The sequence below is a fragment of the Prionailurus viverrinus genome, chromosome C2, assembly GCF_022837055.1.
Source record: "Prionailurus viverrinus isolate Anna chromosome C2, UM_Priviv_1.0, whole genome shotgun sequence".
Lineage (NCBI taxonomy): Eukaryota > Metazoa > Chordata > Mammalia > Carnivora > Felidae > Prionailurus > Prionailurus viverrinus.
In genome coordinates, this window is record NC_062569.1 from 126,352,006 (window position 1) to 126,372,519 (window position 20,514).

Consider the following 20,514-nt stretch of genomic DNA (forward strand, 5'->3'; position numbering starts at 1 on the left):
GTCCCAAAAATAAATAAAAACATTGAAAAAAAAATTTAAAAAAAAAAGTTGCATCCTTAACTGACTGAGGCACCCAGGCTCCCCTGGTTAGTTCTTTACAGAAGAAACTTCCTGTGAGAATTCACGTAGATGACAGAAAATTTGGGAGCAATTATAATAATATTTGCATTGCACTCTAATCCAATCGGTTTGGTGTTGCCAGATAATCTCTCAGAATTGCCAGACCATTTTCTAGCCAAGAAGCAATGCATAGTTATGAAAATTTGGAGATTAATATAAATGTATCCTCTTCTTTTGCTTCTCAAGAAAACAAAAATCTAAAAAAAAAATGAGTGTTGCGGAAAACAGGAAAAAGTCATATGTTTAAAATGAGAACAAGTAATAATCTATGTTGGATAATGTTTAGAACTAAATTTCTTAGAGGAGCAATACTACTCAGGGAGCACCACCATGGTTCCCATTTTTTGTTACTTAAAATTCAATAAGCATACACAGAAATAATTAGCATATAGGCTGACTTTGTATTCTAAGAAGACAAAATCATGATGCAATGTTTTATTGCTAAAGCCACATTTTGAGTCAGAGTATTGCAGAACAATTATTTTGGTGGATATCTCTTATTTCAGAGTTGAATAGATTTCCTGCTGTTAAAGTTGAAAATCCCTGCAGATGCAGGTTATTTCTTTATTTCTGATCAGAAATATCTTTAGCAACTCATCCCAGTTGGGTTCCAAAGATGTGAATTGGTATTGTCATTTCTTTTTTAACCACTTCACACTCTACCACAAGGATGGGCAATATCGAGAAAAAGGTCAGAGCTTTTATAGGTGTATTTTAAGTTAGGAATATTTGATCCTGGAGTCCCATTCTGAAAATAGAAAATACCCATTTGTGTTAATAGTTGCATAATTTCATAGAAATTTTGAGTTTGTTTTTACATGTTTATGTTTTTTTTTTAATTTCATATTGGCTAAAGTTACATGGTTTTTTAAAAATTCATTGTATTTTCTAATCATGAACCAAGCAATTCATGTGTATATAAAATTAGATGAATTACATTTTTATGAAATTACATCTTGGTAGAAGAAATATTTTCTATATCTTACGAGAAAGTATTTTTAAGAGGACTTTATAATACAAACTTGATATAAATGTAAGTTAAAAAATTTTATATCAATACCAAAATGATACTTTAGTATTTAGAATAAAAATTACGCTACATATTTATTTATTGTATTTCATTACATATTTACAGAGAGCGTATCTGCCTCAAAAAGTTCTGAATTGCATTTTTTCATAAGTAAAGTTTCAGATTGCCTCCAGAAAGTTTACATCTGGAAGTTAAAGAGATTCAACAATAAAAAGAAATGCAAGAAAATACCTCAAGTTAGTAGAAATCTATGCTTTGCTTTGAAAAAGTGAAATCTACAAACCAAAGTCGTTAAATAATGAATACTATGAGGCATTCTTTCTCCCTCAGAAACATTTATTACTAGTGGAACTTTTAAAATTAAGCCTTACCTCCTGTTGTTATTGATTTGACTCCCAAGATGGATATGGAGTATCCATGTTTTTTTATGACTAATAATCTTGATTTGGAAATTGGTGTACCGGGTTGCTAGGCCTTTCCAATTATACCACATGCAGCAGAACCTCCAGAGATTTCCAACAGAATATTATTTTTTCATTATCACTCATCTTACATCTTGAGGCATATTGACAATAATCCTTAAACCGCTCAGGTTCTCATAGATAGCCCTTCCCCTACACAGGCAGAGCACACAGTGAACAAGCCAAAAATAAAACGAAACATTGTCACAATAATGTATGTAGGTTATGGTATATTTTGTCTTTGATATATGATATAGAAAGTGGTCTTCCATACTCCTTTCCCCCTCAAGTTAACAACAAGATTACTCTGAAATGAGAATCTTTTCGAAGAAACTTAGCATTTGGTTCATGCACATGTTTTCCATGGATGCCAACAGCAACTTAGCAGACACAACTGTAAAAATCATTATGACTCCAATGCAATTCTCACATTTTAAATGGATCAGATTTTAGAATACACTTTTGTAATTGACTCAATCACTGTATTTTTATATATAGATATATTCCACACTAGTCAAAGTGCATTTTCCCAACAGAAGTCACCTTACATAATCCAATTTTCACCTGTTTAATTATTACCTTAAACTGATTTTATCAGTTGGCCCTCCTCTGGCCTCAATTATCATTGTTTTCTCTTCACTACAAAATACTAATGTGGTATCTAAGACCTTACTGCATAGATCTATCTTTTACCAGAGTTGGCAAAGAATTTTATGTTTTATTTGCAGAAACGTGATTTATGTATTTATTCATTTATTCATTCAACAAATATTTATTAAATACTGGCTCTACTCATAGTACTTGCAGGCACTTTATTATTTTATCTTAAAAATGAAAGAAAAAAAATTTTTAAACTTCAGTGTTTACTTCAGGCAGCATGCTATTTTTAAATATATTGTGCTCTGTGTATAGTATTATTCATGTGGAAAATACACAAAATATTATTCAGTCCAAGTATAACCTAGTTGTGACATCAATCACTGCCTGTCCCTGAGGATTGGTTCACATACTACCTATAGACGAAGGTTTCTCATTCTTCCTCCAAGACTCTATATGTGACATTTACAAATATTTGTTCTCATTTAGGGAATAAATTTTTCAGATGAAGGATGATTTATTTTTGAACATCATTATGGAGAAGAAAATTCACAGAATACATGAGAGGTTTTTTTTTTTTTTTTTAATAATCAAGAAAGATATAAGCCAGGAATAGGAATGCAGCTAGATTTGTACAGCAAAGTTGGAATTTCAAGATAAGGGGAATACACAAAATAGTTTTGCAAGAAGATCCATTTAAAAAAAATCCCAGTCAAGAAATTCTTTTGCAGTCTTATAATTCTGAAAAATTGACACAAAAATTTTATGGGATTTCAATTTTAACAGATGTCAATGCAGATAAACTAAACAATCAATCTTTGTGGCAGTAAAATTTTAAATGCTAAAACATTGTAAGAGTTTAACTATATACATTTTTATATCTCCTTGTTTTTACTAATTTTTCTTTTCAGAACACTTGACATTCTGTGTATGCGTGTGTGTGTGTGTCTGTGTGTGTGTGTGTGTGTGTGTGTGGTTAGCCAGTTTCACAATTAACATCACTGGGGAAATATTGGGAGAGAGAAAACACATTCTTTTTGACATTATATAGATCAATGGTTTAGCTACCGTGTTATTTTCCATAATAGTTTCTCAGGTATGAGGTCTTTTCCTGGATGTGGAAAAACGAGTAAAAAGAATCAACTTTGTATTAATCCACTGACATTTAAAGTGAGTATTTTCTTCCCTTTCTTGCGTATGTCTTGTAATAAATATGTATTTCTAACACATAAAGCAAGTGAATTATGCTTAGAACATGCTATATGAAATAATTTTCTGATACATTTTGTGAAAAATTAACAGTATTATATTACAGAACCTATTCATTTCTATAATGCTGAATTTGCATTCTAATATATGAAATATTACTGAAATGAAGCAATGGAGTTTGTATTCGGTTCTCCAAGAAGAGCCTGTGCCAAGAATTTAGGGACAAATGATATATTTAGAAAGTGCTCCAGAAGAAGGTGGTCAGAGGGTTGGGAGGCAGGAGCGGGAAGGAAAGACAGCCGAGTGTGTCCCAGACTCACTCTGATGCCAACTGCTGCTCCAGGAGTTCTGGAAGCCAAATTACCTCTCAGAGTTTGTACTGCCTTCACTTAAAAGAGCTGGCTGTTTGCCTTCTCATACCAGTCAGTTATTAGCTACATGTGACCTGAGGGCTGGACTGGAGAGTATATTAAATATACAAAATCACTTCATGTGGGTCAGGTGAATCTGAAGTCATTGGTGTAAACTATGAATAGCAAAACCAGCAGAATGGGTACGCAAACATGGTGGAAGGAATCTGAGTGATGTGAATGGAACAACTTCGGTATCCCCTTACGATTTCAATACTTGCTCAGACCCTCTTCCTTTCCACATTGAGCTTATTCAGCCTTCCAACAGTGTATTCGGAATGGTTACAATTTCTGGGGAAAACAGAAGAGAGGAGGAATATTCGGATGACCTTCTAGTTTCTGTTACTGCAGGTGTTTCTAAGGTCACTTATACTTATTATCTTCCTCGTCTACCTTCCATAGTGAGGACCTCATCCTTGGCTATTAGATCTGCTGGTCTAAGTGGTTTGCCTGGTGGGATGAATTAGAATTTCAACTTTAAGCAACCTGAGCCTTTGGATACCTTGTCTTTTTAGGTCCAGGTTGATGCAATTGCTCATTCACAGCTAAAACTAGGCATGGAGATACCACCTGATACCACAGCAAATTATGTGAATATCAAATTTCTTCTTTTAACCCATTATGATACAGCAATTATATCTTCTTTTGATAATTGGTTCAGTTAATTTGCCAATATTTTAACATTTTCTGCTTACTACGCTACCATCATGAGGATCCTAAAAGGATTGGGTGGTATCCAAACGTTTAAATCTAGCAGGACTCTAACCCTATCTGTTACTGAGAGAATCACCCCACTGTGAACCAGGATATCTGGACCCAGAAAAACAAAAAGTTACAAGAATGGGGGGTGGGAAAGAACCTGGCTGGCTCAGTCACAAGAGCATGGCGGCTCTTGATTTGGGGTAATGAGTTAGACCTCCACATTGGGTATAGCGATTACTTAAATAAACTTAAAAAAGAAGAAGAAAGAAACATAACTAACTTTAAAAAAAAAATGCTATAGTGGAACCAGAATTTCTCAAGTGAGTGTTTAGGAGCAATGGTGAACAGGCTAATCCTACTTCCACTGGTTTATGCCCACACTCACATAATCTACCTATGGAAGATCATATAATGGGTACTGAGTTAAGATGTCCACAAAATCTAGAAAACCAGCAACCCAAACTTGGTTGGTATTAAATCCAAATTGATACCACATCTGCAATCATAGAGGTAAGTCCACATTCTATCAGGCTGGCGACCATTGACTGATACAGTATGTGTCAGACCAGTGAATTCCATGGTTATGTATCTACCTGAGGATTAATTTGCATATTACATTTCCTTTTTGAAAACTGTTTAGCCTAGGGGCGCCTGGGTGGCGCAGTCGGTTAAGCGTCCGACTTCAGCCAGGTCACGATCTCGCGGTCCGTGAGTTCGAGCCCCGCGTTGGGCTCTGGGCTGATGGCTCAGAGCCTGGAGCCTGTTTCCGATTCTGTGTCTCCCTCTCTCTCTGCCCCTCCCCCGTTCATGCTCTGTCTCTCTCTGTCCCAAAAATAAATAAACATTGAAAAAAAATTAAAAAAAAAACTGTTTAGCCTAAGAAAACAAATTAAAATTAAAAATAATCTAGAATCAATTTTATTCTCATATAGACATGTATAAGTTCTTTTAGCTGTGTGATGAAACATTTATTAGCATTTCCGTATGAGTATATACCATTGAACCATTGTTTTCAATATTTTTTCTCATATTTGAAATGTATTTTGATAGTTTTAATATCATTCCATACTATATGGCCCTTGTAACAAATCTTATGTATCTAAGAGTCAGCATTGAAAATATTACTTTATTACTATTAAACAATAAAAAAATATACTCTGTGAAACCTATAAAGAAAGTGACCAGACAACAGCAAATTAAAGATTGAATATGGAAACTAATCTCAATTATTTAGATTGTTTAGATTATATGTAAGTAATGAATCACTAAATTCTACTCCTGAAACCATTATATTAATATTATTAAACCATTAATTAATATTAATTAATAAATAAACTCCACATTAATATCTCCAGTATTAACTTTCTCTTGGAATCTTTTTCCCCCCAATTTTCCATTTAACACTCTGTTTTATTGCCCATTAGGCATATCAAACTTATAACCAAAACAGACTCAGAAGCTATCTTCCCCATCTTTAAGCTTTTATATTTGGGAAAAATAAAAGAAGCATTCTTGATTCTCATCATCCCCTTGTACCCCAAATCCCATATCCCATCAGTTAGAAAATAAACTTCAATATATACACTAAGTTCAACTACTTCTTACCATTTCTAACACCCTACTGAATACAGACCAAGTCACTTCCGTTTCTCACCTAAGTATTCCTGGAATCTATTAGGGATCCATGGATTTCACTCTTTCCTTTTAAATTCTATATTCAACATAATAACTAGGGTGGTATTTTATAAATACAAACAGATTACATCACTCTGATTCTCACTTAAAATAGCTTCCTACTATATTTAGAATAAGATGAAATTCTTTGCCATGGTAAATCCAGACCTAAGTGGCATTGCTTGCCTCTAGGATCTCACCCATCTCTTTCTTTCTACATGGAATCACAATCACAATGTCCTTCAAAAAACTACGCACATCATTTCAGCACAGGGACTTTATGCTTTAATCTTTCATCGCTGTAAACTATTCCCAAAATATCTACAATGAGGTGCACTTCACCTTTCATTTCACATGTCTTCATTGAAAACTTTCCTCCACAGAGAGCTTTCCTATGTCCATACTACTGAAAGTAATATCATCTCAAATTGTTCACTTAAAGTGTTGATTTTGTCATAGCGCTAAGCAAAATTTCAATTTTTAACATACTTTATATATAATTTTGTGCATAACATTGCCTGATTTTATGTATTTATAAGGGTGTTTTCTGTCTCCCTCATAAGTGTGTGAACTCTGGATGACAAGACTTTGCTTGTCCAATCCCCAATTGATTAGCAAAGCCTACACCAGCTCCTGGCTCCTAGTAGGTCTTGATAAAAATATATTAAATACACAGGTAATTGAATGAATGAACCAAAGTACACAATGATCATGAAATCTTTGGTAGTTAAGATCCTTTATAATACATATTTAACAAACATAAATTCAACTTTTGAGATGGGCATAAACAGACATACACACACACTGCAAAACAAGCAAAAAAACAAAAACAAAAACAGAGTATACAATAAAGCAAGTTAATTGACGGTGTCCAGAAAACCTAGTGTTTAATAAGTGTATGCCCAGAAGTGAGCCAAAAAGGAACAAGTTAATGTGTTTCTATCACTTCCAGACTCAGCTTTCATATATTAGAAGGGGAACATCTCATTTTGCTATGGGTAATTTCAATGATTTTTTTTTTTGCACTTGTTTCCTTGGTAAACGCTAGCCAACCACTTCCTTTGGAACCCAATTAAAGATAAGATGATTAATTCCAATGCTGGAAGAAATGTTGGTTGTCTAGAGCTAATGAGAGAGAATATTTGACTTTCTAGCATGGCAAATTTAAGAGTTTTGTTTATAACATATTTTAATCTACTTACTAAGAAGCAATTAAAGAAGTATTTATAGAATACCTATCACTTACTGGGAACATAAGATGCCAAGGTTAGAGCAATGAATTAAACAAAGTCCCTGTCTTCAGGGAGTTTACATTACAAAGAGAGAATACAGATAGTTACTATGTGGTATGTTGAGTGGGAGCAAATTACTTGAAGAAAATGAATCATATGGACACTCTTTTCTAAAAGCTGATAAAGCATAGATCAAATCAGACTGCCTTAGCAATCTTTGCAAATGTTTTCATATGTGATTTAATATTACACATGTAGAAAAATATCTTTGATTTTATGTAAATAGTTACTAAAGGCAGTGTCTATATGGTAGCATTGTCTCTATATAATAATTTTTAATAATAATAATTTTTTTATTATTATTTAATTTTAGAGGTCCAGAATGAAGCTATTTTAACCAACTTTATTGAAATGTAATTTGCATTTAATAGCCTACATCAATTTAAAGTATACCAATCAATGAACTTTGACAGATATACAAACCTGTGAAACCACCACCATGACCAAAATACAAATATTTCTATCAGGGCAGAAATTTTTGTGGAATCAAGCTCTTCGCTCAATTTTAATAACAAAAGTTACTGGGAGTTTTCTAATCAATTTTCTTCTCCATTCTGACCCGTCCAGTTATGTGTGTGTGTGTGTGTGTGTGTGTATGTGTGTGTGTAAAATAATATATTTAATATGTTAGAACAAATGGAATAGAAAGGATATCTCAATCCTCATTTTGTCCTTCATTTTTCTGGATCCCATTCAACCTCTGTTAGGTAACAGCTTTTGCATGTATTTGTGTGTTTTTATGGTTACCTTTATGCAAATCCAAGTAGATGTAAATATACATTCTTAGTTTTTTATGTAAAATTAACATATTGTATACACTTTTCTATGCCTTGTTTTTCATTTCTCAATGTCAATTGTGTATATATATATAATATACAATTATATATATTGTATGTATATATACACATACATACATATAATACACAATTATATATATTGTGTATATATATATATATACATACATACATATATATATGTATGTATTTCCCCTCCAAGTGAATAGAATCCTTTCTTATTCTTCTTTAGAGCTGCCCAATATTATTTCATATTGATGTGGTGTAATGTATTTAAACAGTCTTCTGCTGATAGACATTTGGGTCGTTTCCAACTCTTTGCTATTACAAACAGTGCTCCATTGAGTGACTTTGAGCATTTGTGTCTTGCATGTGTGCCGAGAGTATCCGAAGGGTGAAGTCCCAGAAGCGAAATTGCTGGTCATAGAGTATATGAATTTGTTATATGGATAGATACTGCCAAATATTCCTCCTTAGGGAATGAGCCAACTTATCATGCCACCAGGAATAGATGAACATACTTCTTTTTCCCCAGCCTTGCCAACAGAATATATTATCAAATTTTGGATGTTTTCTACATGACAGGTGTAGCATAATAATCTAGTGTCGTTGCTATTTGCATTTTTATTTTATGAATGAGGGTGAGGGATAGCATTAGTAATCATTTATAAAATTAAAGAACCTAATCTTTCCTTACTGGGTGACTTAAAAATGAAAGTCTATCTGCACATACTGCTCATAACTTATCAAGACAGTCCATGATCAACGCAATATGCTTCAGTCACTTAACCTCAATTAATATTTTCAATCCAAAAAAAAGACAAATAAATGAATAAATTCAAGGTTTACTTATTTATTTTCTCATGGAGAAAAAAAATTAGAAATCAACTTTAGAATTAGGAAACTGTACCCAACACTTCACCATTTAATAAAATGGAGAGCAATAAACATCGAAGGGAGAGATCTTGAAAGAGAATGCAGTTGAAAGGTAGAGATAAATATAGAAATAAAAATGTAGGTTGACAGGTAATAAACTAGTCAAAAATGCTAGCATAAATTTAAATATATGTTTTTATTTGCTAAGTGATAAAATGCAGAAATGTTAGAGAAGAAAAATGAAAGTAAAATTGAGGAAAAGCATTCTATGAGCCTTTAGCATCCTTTAACACATAGCCTTGATGCAGTAGAAATTCTTATCAGGTCATAGAAAGGAAAATTTGAAATGCATCAATCACACAATTAGCAATTAAAGAGCAATCCATAATTTCTCCTTGCCCTATAAATTTGTGACATGGAACAATCAATTGAATTTAATAAGTTTTCTCCCTGTCTACATCTGTGGTAACTCTCAAACTTAAAACAATGTCATCTATAGCTCCCTGCCATAGATAGGGAAGTGTGTGAATATCTTTTAGAGCACAGGCTTTCCATAGTTATTTACCTGTGTCAGATAATTAGTCAAGCTGAATGTCTTCTGTAGGAAAATGAAAATTTCATATCCCAGGAGAAGAGAAAAACCTAGAATGCAGATGAAATCATAGTAGGTCGATGCTATTCGACCTGTATGACAACAAATAGAGCAGATGGGCAAACATCAATCTGCTCAACCACATGGGCACAAGCTGGCAGCTCTGACCTGCCCAGGAGCAGAGGTGAACACAGCCATCAACCTCCAAAGGCAACAGTCTCTTAAGTTTGTCTTCAAGGAAATCTTGAAATTGTAACGTGAACGTTACAGAACTCAATATTTTGTGTATTGTGCTTGTGTGATACTAATTATGTTTACCTAGAAAACACTGGATGCAGGTTATAAAAGCCAGTTTGACCCTAAAGCCAATATTGACGTGTTTTTTTTTTTAATTCTTGCCTTTCTAAGGTCCTAAAACATCTCATTAATTGAGCTTGCTTTAAATACAAATTTTAAGAAATACATGATTGCTTTTAAGATAAAACCAGTATTTGTATACAATATTCTGCTCTCATAATATTACTCTCTAACTTACCCTTGGATCAGATCTTGTGCTATGGAGTAAAAGAAATTTCCATCAGAAAAGACTTCAGGAGCACATGCATATGCGTCTGACACTGCGTGCTTATTGGCTGCTGGGCAGTTGTGCTTTGTGGGAGCATCAGGTGTTACACTGGGCTGACCCAAACCTGTTGTGATTTGTTTTATGATTTCTGAGAGAGGAACTAAGAGGGCAAATTCTCCAATATGGCTAATTAAATCCCTTCTTCTTATCTCAGCATAAGCCACCAGCTCTGGTGGCTACGGGAAGAAAACGAGATCCAGATTGGTAGAGACCAAAAGGTGAAACTTCAGAGGCAACTCAGGGTCAGAGGGGCAAAGGCAGTTGTAGTAGAGTTCCAGGTGGGGGAATAAAGAGCAATCCCAGAAGGTCATAGCAGAGCATTCTAAGTGGCTCTCAAGGAAAAAAACCCTGCTGTCCACAATGTTTCCAAGAAAATGGTGGGTGGTTATGGGCTTGAATGTCAGTTGACTTTCAATAAGGCCCAAGGCCAAAGCTTATTTTCCTTACCAGTAGGACTGTTACTCATGCGTGTTTTAGCACTCTGCTGTGCACTGGGGGGAAGGCTAACTATGCCGACATGAAAGCGGCATTCAGAATTTGCTAAAATTCCACACTTTATCAGATAAGAGAATTTGCATTTCTTTGAAGCATTTAAAAACTCAGGTGTGGCTTTCTGTGTGAGTCAGTTTATTTTTCTCCTTTAAAATATACGGTGCCAAATACAGTTACGAAAGTTCTGGTAACAGATGATGGTAATAATTCTAGAGAAGTACAAGACAATCATTTATTCCTTTCTAGGCCTGAAATCTCATCTGAACCTTAGTTTTTTTACCTCCTTAAAATCTTCTTTTGTATGTCCCATAATGGGTTCATAGCGTGTAAAACAAAGGCCACGAGAGCAAATCCCAGGAAAATAAAAGAAATGTATGCTTGAGCCACCATTAGAAACATGGAGTGATAGAGATGTGACAAACAAATGGCTGTTTAAAATATTTAAGTGCAGGGTTCTTTCAGGCTCAGTTGAGACTTTTAGGCTCAATTCAGTGTTTCCTTCCGTACTGCTGGCCATACGGACTACTCCCAATTTTCTTCCCTTTTGGCAGCTACCCCCATGTAATTTACCATTGGGAAAGCTTTATTCCTCCCAAGTCTGGCTGGAAAGTGGAAAGATTATTCTCTACAGTGTTTCATTTTTAGAGTTATCAAAGACAAACACACAGGACATTTCAATTTAAGGCTGCTGTTTCTCATAATTAGGAGAAACATGATAGGAGATTAAAAAAGAAATTACAGAAATAGAGAAACCATACAATTACAGATGCTTAGAGTAAGGAGTGTTATTTAGTACTTTTGAATTTCTTACCAAATGGCAAACGGACCTCACTACAAACACCATACGTGAGTATACAAGTCTGTAGCCCTCCACCCATCCCTACTATTCCTGTGGCTATGCTTGTAATTCAAACAGGATGAAAGAGGCAGAGATTTTCCCTCAGCTAAAACTGGAAATTTTTACCTTAAAGCATTCAAATTAAGTCACAGGCAGGTTATAAGGTCTTCACCCAGTACTAGGATACAGTATGCAAGCACGTATGTATACACACACACACACACACACACACACACACACACATGCACCCTCCCCCATCCCAACACACAGAATGAACTTTCTCTTATTATTACTGTATAGTAATAGACTTTTCCCACTCAGTTTGAGCAGGATTGACTGACAGATTGTAAGATTACTAACCAGCCATTTTTCTAAACAAGATTAAAATCAATATCATGTTCAAAGTGATGTTCTGAATGTGATATATTTGATTGCCCTAAAAAATAAATGAACAAAAACATGACCCAATGAAACATTGTGTTATCAAATATGTTCATTCGTGAAATAAGCACTGTTAAAGGAGGCTGGGACACATTCATAAAAAGACAAAGTTCCTTGCTGTCCAGGAACTTAACATGAGAAGAGCAAATAATAATTACTAAGTAAGTTACATAGCATGTTTTAAGTTATAAACACTCTAGGAAGAAAACCAAATGAGGGGTGGGGGATCAGAGCACTGCTATTGGGGCGGGGTGCGGGCCAGTTTGCAGTATTCACAATGTTGGTCTCGGTAGGCATCATTAGAAAGGTAAGAATTATGCACAGACTTAAAGGAGGTGAAGGAGTTAGCCAAACTCTTTTTTCACCCTTTAAAAATTATGCTTTAAACATATAATTCACAGGAATCTAGAGTTAACAGGAGATCTGTTTATTTTACAAGTTGTATTTAAAATAAAATTGTAACAGGTGTATGGAGTTAGGCATGTATGTTTAGCTATAAAAATAAAATGTGTTTTAAAAAATCATCCTAAATCAGTGGAAAGAGAAAATATAAAACTCCATTATCTGTTACTCCTCCTGTTCCAACCCTATAAAAATTATAATGTGATAGTAAATGTAATCAAATTATTCCCTTTAATTTCATGGTTGCCTAATTACTCTGAGTGGAAACCAAGCAACAGTTTACAGTGCATGAATATATTTAAATTAGTTCCTATTTATGAAGTAACAAAATGCTGTGCCTCCTATTATTAATTGGGATATTTACATTTCTAATTATAATTTGTTGCGAAATAAATTTAAGGTGTTGCTTTCCTAATTTATTATGGTATTAAGTAATATACATATATGACTTTATAAATCACATCCTATTGTGTAAAATACATTGGTTTTTTTGTATGACTTGTCAAAATGAAACATATAAATATTTTATTTTGCAATCAATTTACTATTTATTCTAAGCCTCATTAAGTCATCAATAGAAAATTAGAGTCTCTTATAAAATACATTTGATTTATAGGCATACAAAGTTTTTATTATACAATTTTAAGAGATATTAAATTCTTATTTAAAAAAATTAATGTAACAATATATTTTACCTTCCTCAGTTGCAATTTTTTCGCTACCTTAGCGTGGGAAAAGCAAAAAAAATTTATCAAGATCTGCATATGGCTTAGTAAGTGTTACCTCATCTAATTCCCAAAATGGCTTAGAAAAGTAGAAGTTCTGGATTTTTATTTTGTGGATAAACAGATGGCAACACATGCTGATTACATGTAGAGTAAAATGAAGATGAAAACCATCTATCGGAAATGGGAACACGGAGGTCATTGGTACTAGTGACAATTTTTGACACTAAGTGTTTTTGTTCATTTTATAGTTCAACCTTAGGAAACCCTACTTTTTCCCCTCAGCTGCTAAATGTTTACAAATCATAAATACAATTGGATTTCATTTCAAATTTCCACTTGAAAATGAAAAACACATTTTAACTCTATTGTTGGCTTGAACGTGTTTTTATACTCGACTTTTTTCAAACAAAATTTTTTAGTTTAGCCATGAAAAACAAAAATATAACAACAACAACACTAATAATAAATACTGGTGTTTTCTAGGATGTTACTGCTGTGCTGTTTCCCTCAAGGTACACTGTGTGGATTAACTTTATTCTCTCACAAATCGTGTACAACTGTCCACAACAAAACCTCAAGAGGCAGAGATATGACCAGATCATCTCGTGTAATGTAAGATTTACCTATGGACATATGGGAACTAAGAAAAAGCAGAAAACTTTTTTGGCTGTGCAGCTAGGAATTCCAAAGACAGGCTTTTCTGGCCATCTCTTATCTTTTTTTTTCCTTATGTCACAACCAAGAGTTTTTGTCCTTCCCAGTTCTCTGCCATTTTGGTGCCAGCATTCCTCTATGTAACTACGCTACTGCTTTTTTATTTTCACCGCAGATTCCCAGTACCACTTTAAAGATGACTTCCATTCCCCTCATTTACTCACGTTCAAACTCCCAGAGGAGGCACTAAGTGAGCCAGCAAATCACAATCCAAACCACACCTTGCCCGGTTAACCGGTGCTTTTCTTGGAAACTGCCTCACAGTCTAGTGCCAAACACTGATACTTGCTTCCTTCCACTGTGGGCAGCCTGGTGAAGACATTGTGTACCACACTCAATGATCTATTCTTCAGTTGCTTCTGGAAAGCTTTATGAGGAAAGAGACTGTGGGCAAGGGATTCACTGAATGCTCAAGCATTTTTCTGCAAAGTACCCTTGAATCACCTTCCCTGGTTGCAGTGATTTTTCCAAACAATAGACACCTATTTCCAGCTACTATCTAGGAATGACCAATCATATGGAGAAATGCCTCATTTTTTAAATTATTTATTTCCTTTTTCCTTGATTCTACTGCAAAGTAACATTGGACCTTTGGCCCTGTGCCCAAAAGAGTGACATGGTATTTTCCAGGCAGCAAAAAAGCAGAAAGGGGGTTATGATCAAATGGGACAGCATGTGTGCCTTTGGAAAAAGGCTAAGAAGTTCTGTTTGACTCAGGCATGAGTAATGTGCAGTGACAGGGACTGTATGAGATTTCCTAGGGAGAGCCTATATGGAATGATAGGCAAAAATGGTTTTAAGTCTCTGGGACTACATTATCCTTTGTGTAAAATGAGATGCTTGGGTGAGTTGTTTCCTGAGACTTGCTGTTTCGATGTGAGCCTCACTGAGCCATTTTGCGTCATCCTTGAATGGAAGACTTTCACTGTCCAGATCCAGCTTCTCATCATCCCAAAAAGAATAGAGCATCAGGAGTTGTTGTCAGTTCACCTTCAAGGACTCAACCTAACAGGAGCAATCATCCTCTGGGACTCCCCCACTCCTGCCAGCAGCAATTTATAAATAAAGAGTTTTGCTAAAGAACTGTGTTTTCTCCCACATGCCTCAATCCTTGCACCCTGTCAAAGACTCTGACCCACACACATCTCTAAGCCAGGAAAACTCCAGCCTCTTTCTTCACAATCATATTCTCTTATTAGCACTTTGCTATATTATTTCAAGAATATGTGACTCCATTATCCTTCGATTGGTCAAACATTTGGTATTGAAGTGAGACAGAAATGTGATGAAAGCCCAATTATTCCAGTGAAAACATCTGTGACCCAGAACAAATAATGGAACAGTTCTGGATGTCATGTATGAAACACAAGTAGTAATATGTGCTCAGGGCTGTGTAAGGACTAGAGATGATGCATATAAAGGGCCTAAGAAAAATTATAGCTAGACCTTCTATTATCAATACATAATCTCACAAGTCCTCCATGAGTTTCTAGCCCTGCATTTGGTTCTCTATACAAATCCTGTATTGCCAAAATTTTAGGATGATTTACAGCCCCTAATATGTGTATGGCTAAAATATTTGCCTTGCATAAATTACACAGGACAGAATACACACACACACACACACACACACACATATGCACAAACATTATATGCAGATATATATATGCACATTATATACATATGTGTGTGTGTGTGTGCGTGTGTGTGTGTGTGTATATATAACGTATATATATTTAACTCCAGTTGGATCCTAGGGGCACATCCAAATACTGCATTTATAAAATACTAAAAACAGTCTAATTTTGAAGTTGTTGCCAGGCACGGCAATCTAGCAATCTGTGTGTGTGTGTGTGTGTGTGTGTGTGTGTGTGTGCGTGTGTGTGTGTGTACATGCATGTATATGTATGTAGACACATAACATTAAAATTAGACATCAAACTTTCCAAAAGGTGAAATAGCATTCGGCCCACTGTAGTAGAGAATCACCTTCGTCAACAGCCTGGATTTGCTTCCGTTTAGCCATGGATCTCTTCTTTTAGGATATCAACTCAGGTTCCTCTTACACTCTTCCAAGCAAAGAATTATACCAATGGAGAAATTTCCTAGTGCACAGATCCCGTATTGAGGACTTAAAAGGTGAAAGATTTATGTGATCTGAAGAGAAACCAGAGTATTGCCATATTGAGGACTTAATATGCCAGATTAATTCACTAGAGATAAAGGAAATGGTTCCAATGCTAAAGGGAGGTGAGATGCCCTGTGGTTAAAAAAAAATGTTTGTGTAAACAAATAAACAAATGGCTCACGGACAATATTGGTGCCATTTTTCTTAATAGCAGGTCAAAGCTTTGTAAGCATAGACTCAGAATATTTCAATGTTCTGATTTAAAAAAGAAAAGAAAGAAAGTGAAAAGCAAAGCAAAGCAAGAAAAGAAAAGAAAAGAGAAAAGAAAAGAAAAGAAAAGAAAAGAAAAGAAAAGAAAAGAAAAGAAAAGAAAAGAAAAAGGTAATTGAGGGAAAAAACAGGATTTGTTTCCTAAATTTAGGAACAGTTGATGTGGGGGAGTGATTTTGTGGGACTAACTGACTGGATCACCTTGTTTTGTTTCTGTTTCTGTTTTTACATCTCAGTTATTACTGTTCTCTTTCAAGCTGAAAACACTGCAGCCAGATATTACAGTAAGGTTTATGAATTCATTAATAATAAGTAGTTCAACCTCAACTATCCGTGTGATTTTTAATTCCTAGCCTCTTTTATGAAACACCTTATAATTTTAAATCTTCTTTTTTAACTCCTAGATTTCAAAGTGTCATTTCCAGGATGTGGCCATCATTGGCTCTGCTCAAAATTGCCTATTTAGAGGTTCACTATGCATTTTCTACACAGCACACTGGATGGAAATCTAAACAACGAGGAAAAAACATGTGCTCTCCTGCAGCAATGACTTTAAAATTTTAAAAATCACTCACAGTATATTTAAAACAGTATATTTAAAACAGTATATTTCACCTCTGCGTTCGGGCATTGGTGTTGCTCGCATGCAAATGCTCCTTCAATATTTGTTTGTTTTCTTTATATTTTCCACTACAGAACGATCTCTTGCTGGTATTTGTTAGCAATTCAATCTTTCTTCCAGACATCAAGAGGTGACCTTTCTGACCCAAAGATTTATCAAGTCAGCAATCTATTCCCCGGGGCCAGCATCTTCAGCCTCTTCCTCTGCCAGTCACGTCTGTGGAGGACTTTGCCAAACCCCATGAGAAAATGGACTAATCTACTTGTTTCAAAGAACAAGAATGACATCTTTACCGGCTGTACTTTGTCTATAGAGGGAAGAAGCTAATAAAGGATGAAATACTTTATCCAATTGTGAAAGATCCGATGCAATGTTTTTATAATAAAGGACACAGAGAGTAGCAGTTAGCAAGCAGCTAAGTCTGAGAAGATAAGGCTTCATTACTAGGAACAAAGGAGAGAAACTTATTACAAGGAACTCAGTGAGACAAATATATTTTAAGGGCACATTCCCTTTTGTCAGTTCATTTCTTTTCTTGGTGCAATAATGTGGCCATGATATTCTGTAATAATTGAGCCACAATTGGTTTCTGGCCTCTTGTTTTGTTATCATAAAGGTCCGAGTGCACCTGCAATTAAGTCCAATTACTTGTGAATTGTGAGGTGGTCTCTGTAAATGACGACTGGTAGGAACATTTACAGAGGTGGCATGTGAAAGACTCCTTGAAAAACTAAGTGGTGTAAAAACTAGGCAATTATCATCAATGCTAGTTTTTAGATGGGAAAAGACAGCTACAGCCACAGCAATAGCATTCAAAATGAGTTCCCAAGTCAGGAGGAGTAAAAGTAATCCTGAGAGTTAACCAGATTTACAAAGGATGCCGCTAGGTTACCTAATGAGGCAGCTTGGATATGGTGCTTTTGCCATGGAGCTTAAATAAGCCTCTTAATGTTATTTTTTATTCTTCAGGTCAGTGAAATAAATAGAATTTCTGGGCTCTTTCATGTCTGTGTATTAATCAATTTTCACTGTCCTTTCCTCACGCTTTTGAAAATTAGTGCTTAGTTGTACTGTTAAATCTTGCAGTACCTAGGACATGTTGTGTTTTATAATTTGGTTCAGCACAAAAAGGACTAATATACTCAGGACTTTTAATTGTTATTTCTTTTCTAAAATTTATCTAGCCCTTTCTCTCTCTTTTTACGCTTATTTTTGAGAGAGAGAAAGAGAGAGGAAGAGAGAGAGAGAGAAAAAGCATGAGTGGGAGAGGAAGACACAGAATCCAAAGCAAGATCTAGGCTCTGAGCTGTCAGCCCAGAGCGTGATGCGGGGCTTGAATTCACTAACCAGGATATCATGACCTGAGCTGAAGTCTGACACTGAAACCAACTGAGCCACCCAGGCACCCTGTATTCAGCCCTTTCTGAATACAGGTTTACATGTGCATACTTTTATAAATGGAGAGCTCAGGTTTCTAAAACACAGCAAGTAGCAATCAAATGTCATCCACTAGTAAGTGAATAAGGTGCCAACATGTAACATATAAATTTGCAACATTTAATATGTGGGATCTAAAAAAGGAAACAAAAAACCTCATAGATAAAGAGAACAGGTTGCTGATTGACAAAGGCAGTGGGCAGGAGGGTAGGCAAAGTTAGTAATAGTGGCCAAGAGGTACAAACTTCCAGTTATAAAATAAGCAAGTCCTAGGGATGAAATGCAACAGAATGAGACATTAATTAGTCTCAAGTGTACAGCATAAGGATTCCACAATTCTATAGGTTCAAGTGTAGCTACCGTCTGTCCCCATATAATGCTATTACAATACCATCAACTATATTCCCTATGCTGCACCTTCAAACCTCATGGCTTATTTATTCCATAACTAGAAGCCTCTACCTCCCACTCTCCACTCTTATTTTTTCTCATCCACATTCCTACCTCCCCTCTGGCAACCACCAGGTTTTTTTTGTCTGTACTTATGGGTCTGTTACTGCTTTTTTTTTGTTCGTTCATTTGTCTCGTTTTTCAGGTTTCACATACAGGTGAAGTTGTGTGGTACTTGCCTTTCTCTGACTGACTTCACTCAGCAAAGTATGTGTATTAGACATACATATAACTTCTTCTTTATCCATTCATGTATCATTGGGTACTTAGGCTGCTTCCATATCTTGTCTGTTGTGAATAATGCTACAAAAAAACATGGTAGGCATATATGTTTTCAAATTAGAGTTTTTGCTTTCGTTGGGTAAATACCCAGTAGTGAAATTACTGGATCATATGATATTTCTATGTTTAAATTTTTAACGTTTGTTTATTTATTTTTGAGAAAGAGAGAGAGAGAGAGAGAGAGAGAGAGAGAGAGAGAGAGAGAGGCAGGGAGAGAGGGCGACAGGGAATCCCAAGCAGGCTCCACACTGTCAGCACAAAGCCCGATGCAGGGCTTGAACTCACAAACTGAGAGATCATGATCTGAGCCAAAACCAAGAGCCAGACACTTAATTAACTGAGCCACTCAGGGGCCCCTCTATGTTTAATTTTTTTGAGGAAACTTTATACTGTTTTCCATAGAGGCTGCACCAATTTACATTCCCACCAATGGTGCACGAGAGTTGCTTTTTCTCCATATTCTCCACAAAAGTTATTTCATGTCTTTTTAATACCAGCCACTCTGGCAGGTGGAAGATAACATCTCAAGGTGGTTTTGATTCGCATTTACCTGATGATTGGTGATGTTAGGCATCTTTTCATGTACCTCTCGGCCATCTACATATCTTCTTTGAAAAATGTCTATTCAAGTCCCCTGTCCATGTTTAATTGGATTATTTGGGGGGTTTTGGTGTTGTGTTATAGGAGTTCTTTATATATTTGTGTTGTGTTATAAACGTTCTTTATATATTTTGAATATTAAACCTTTATGAGGGAAATCTTTGGCAAATATAGTCCCCCATTCATTAGGTTGCCTTCCCATTTTGTTGATGGTTTCCTTCACTGTGTAAAAACTTTTTATTTTGATGTAGTCCCAATAGTTTATTTTTTTATTTGTTTTTCTTACCTGAGGAGACGTATCAAGAAAAATGTTGCTAAGGTTGATGTCAGAGATTACTGCCTGTGTTTTCTTCTAGGAGTTTTATGGTTTCAGGCCTCACACTTAAGTTTAAGAAAGTAGATCTTAAATCTCTCATCACAAGAAAAAATTATAACTCTGTGTGGTGATACACATTAAATAGGCTTATTGTGATGATCATTTCACAACATATACATATATCAAATCATTGTGTTGTACACCTGAAACAAATATGTTATATGTCAATTGCATCTCAATAAGAATGTATAAAAATCAAATGATAAAAATTAAAAATATTTTTTAAAAAATTTTAATGTCTATTTGTTTTTGAGAGAGAGAGAAGCAGACCTTGAATGGGGGATGGGCAGAGAGATGGGAGACACAGAATCCTGAGCAGGTTCCAGGCTCCAAGCTGTCAGCACAGAGTTCA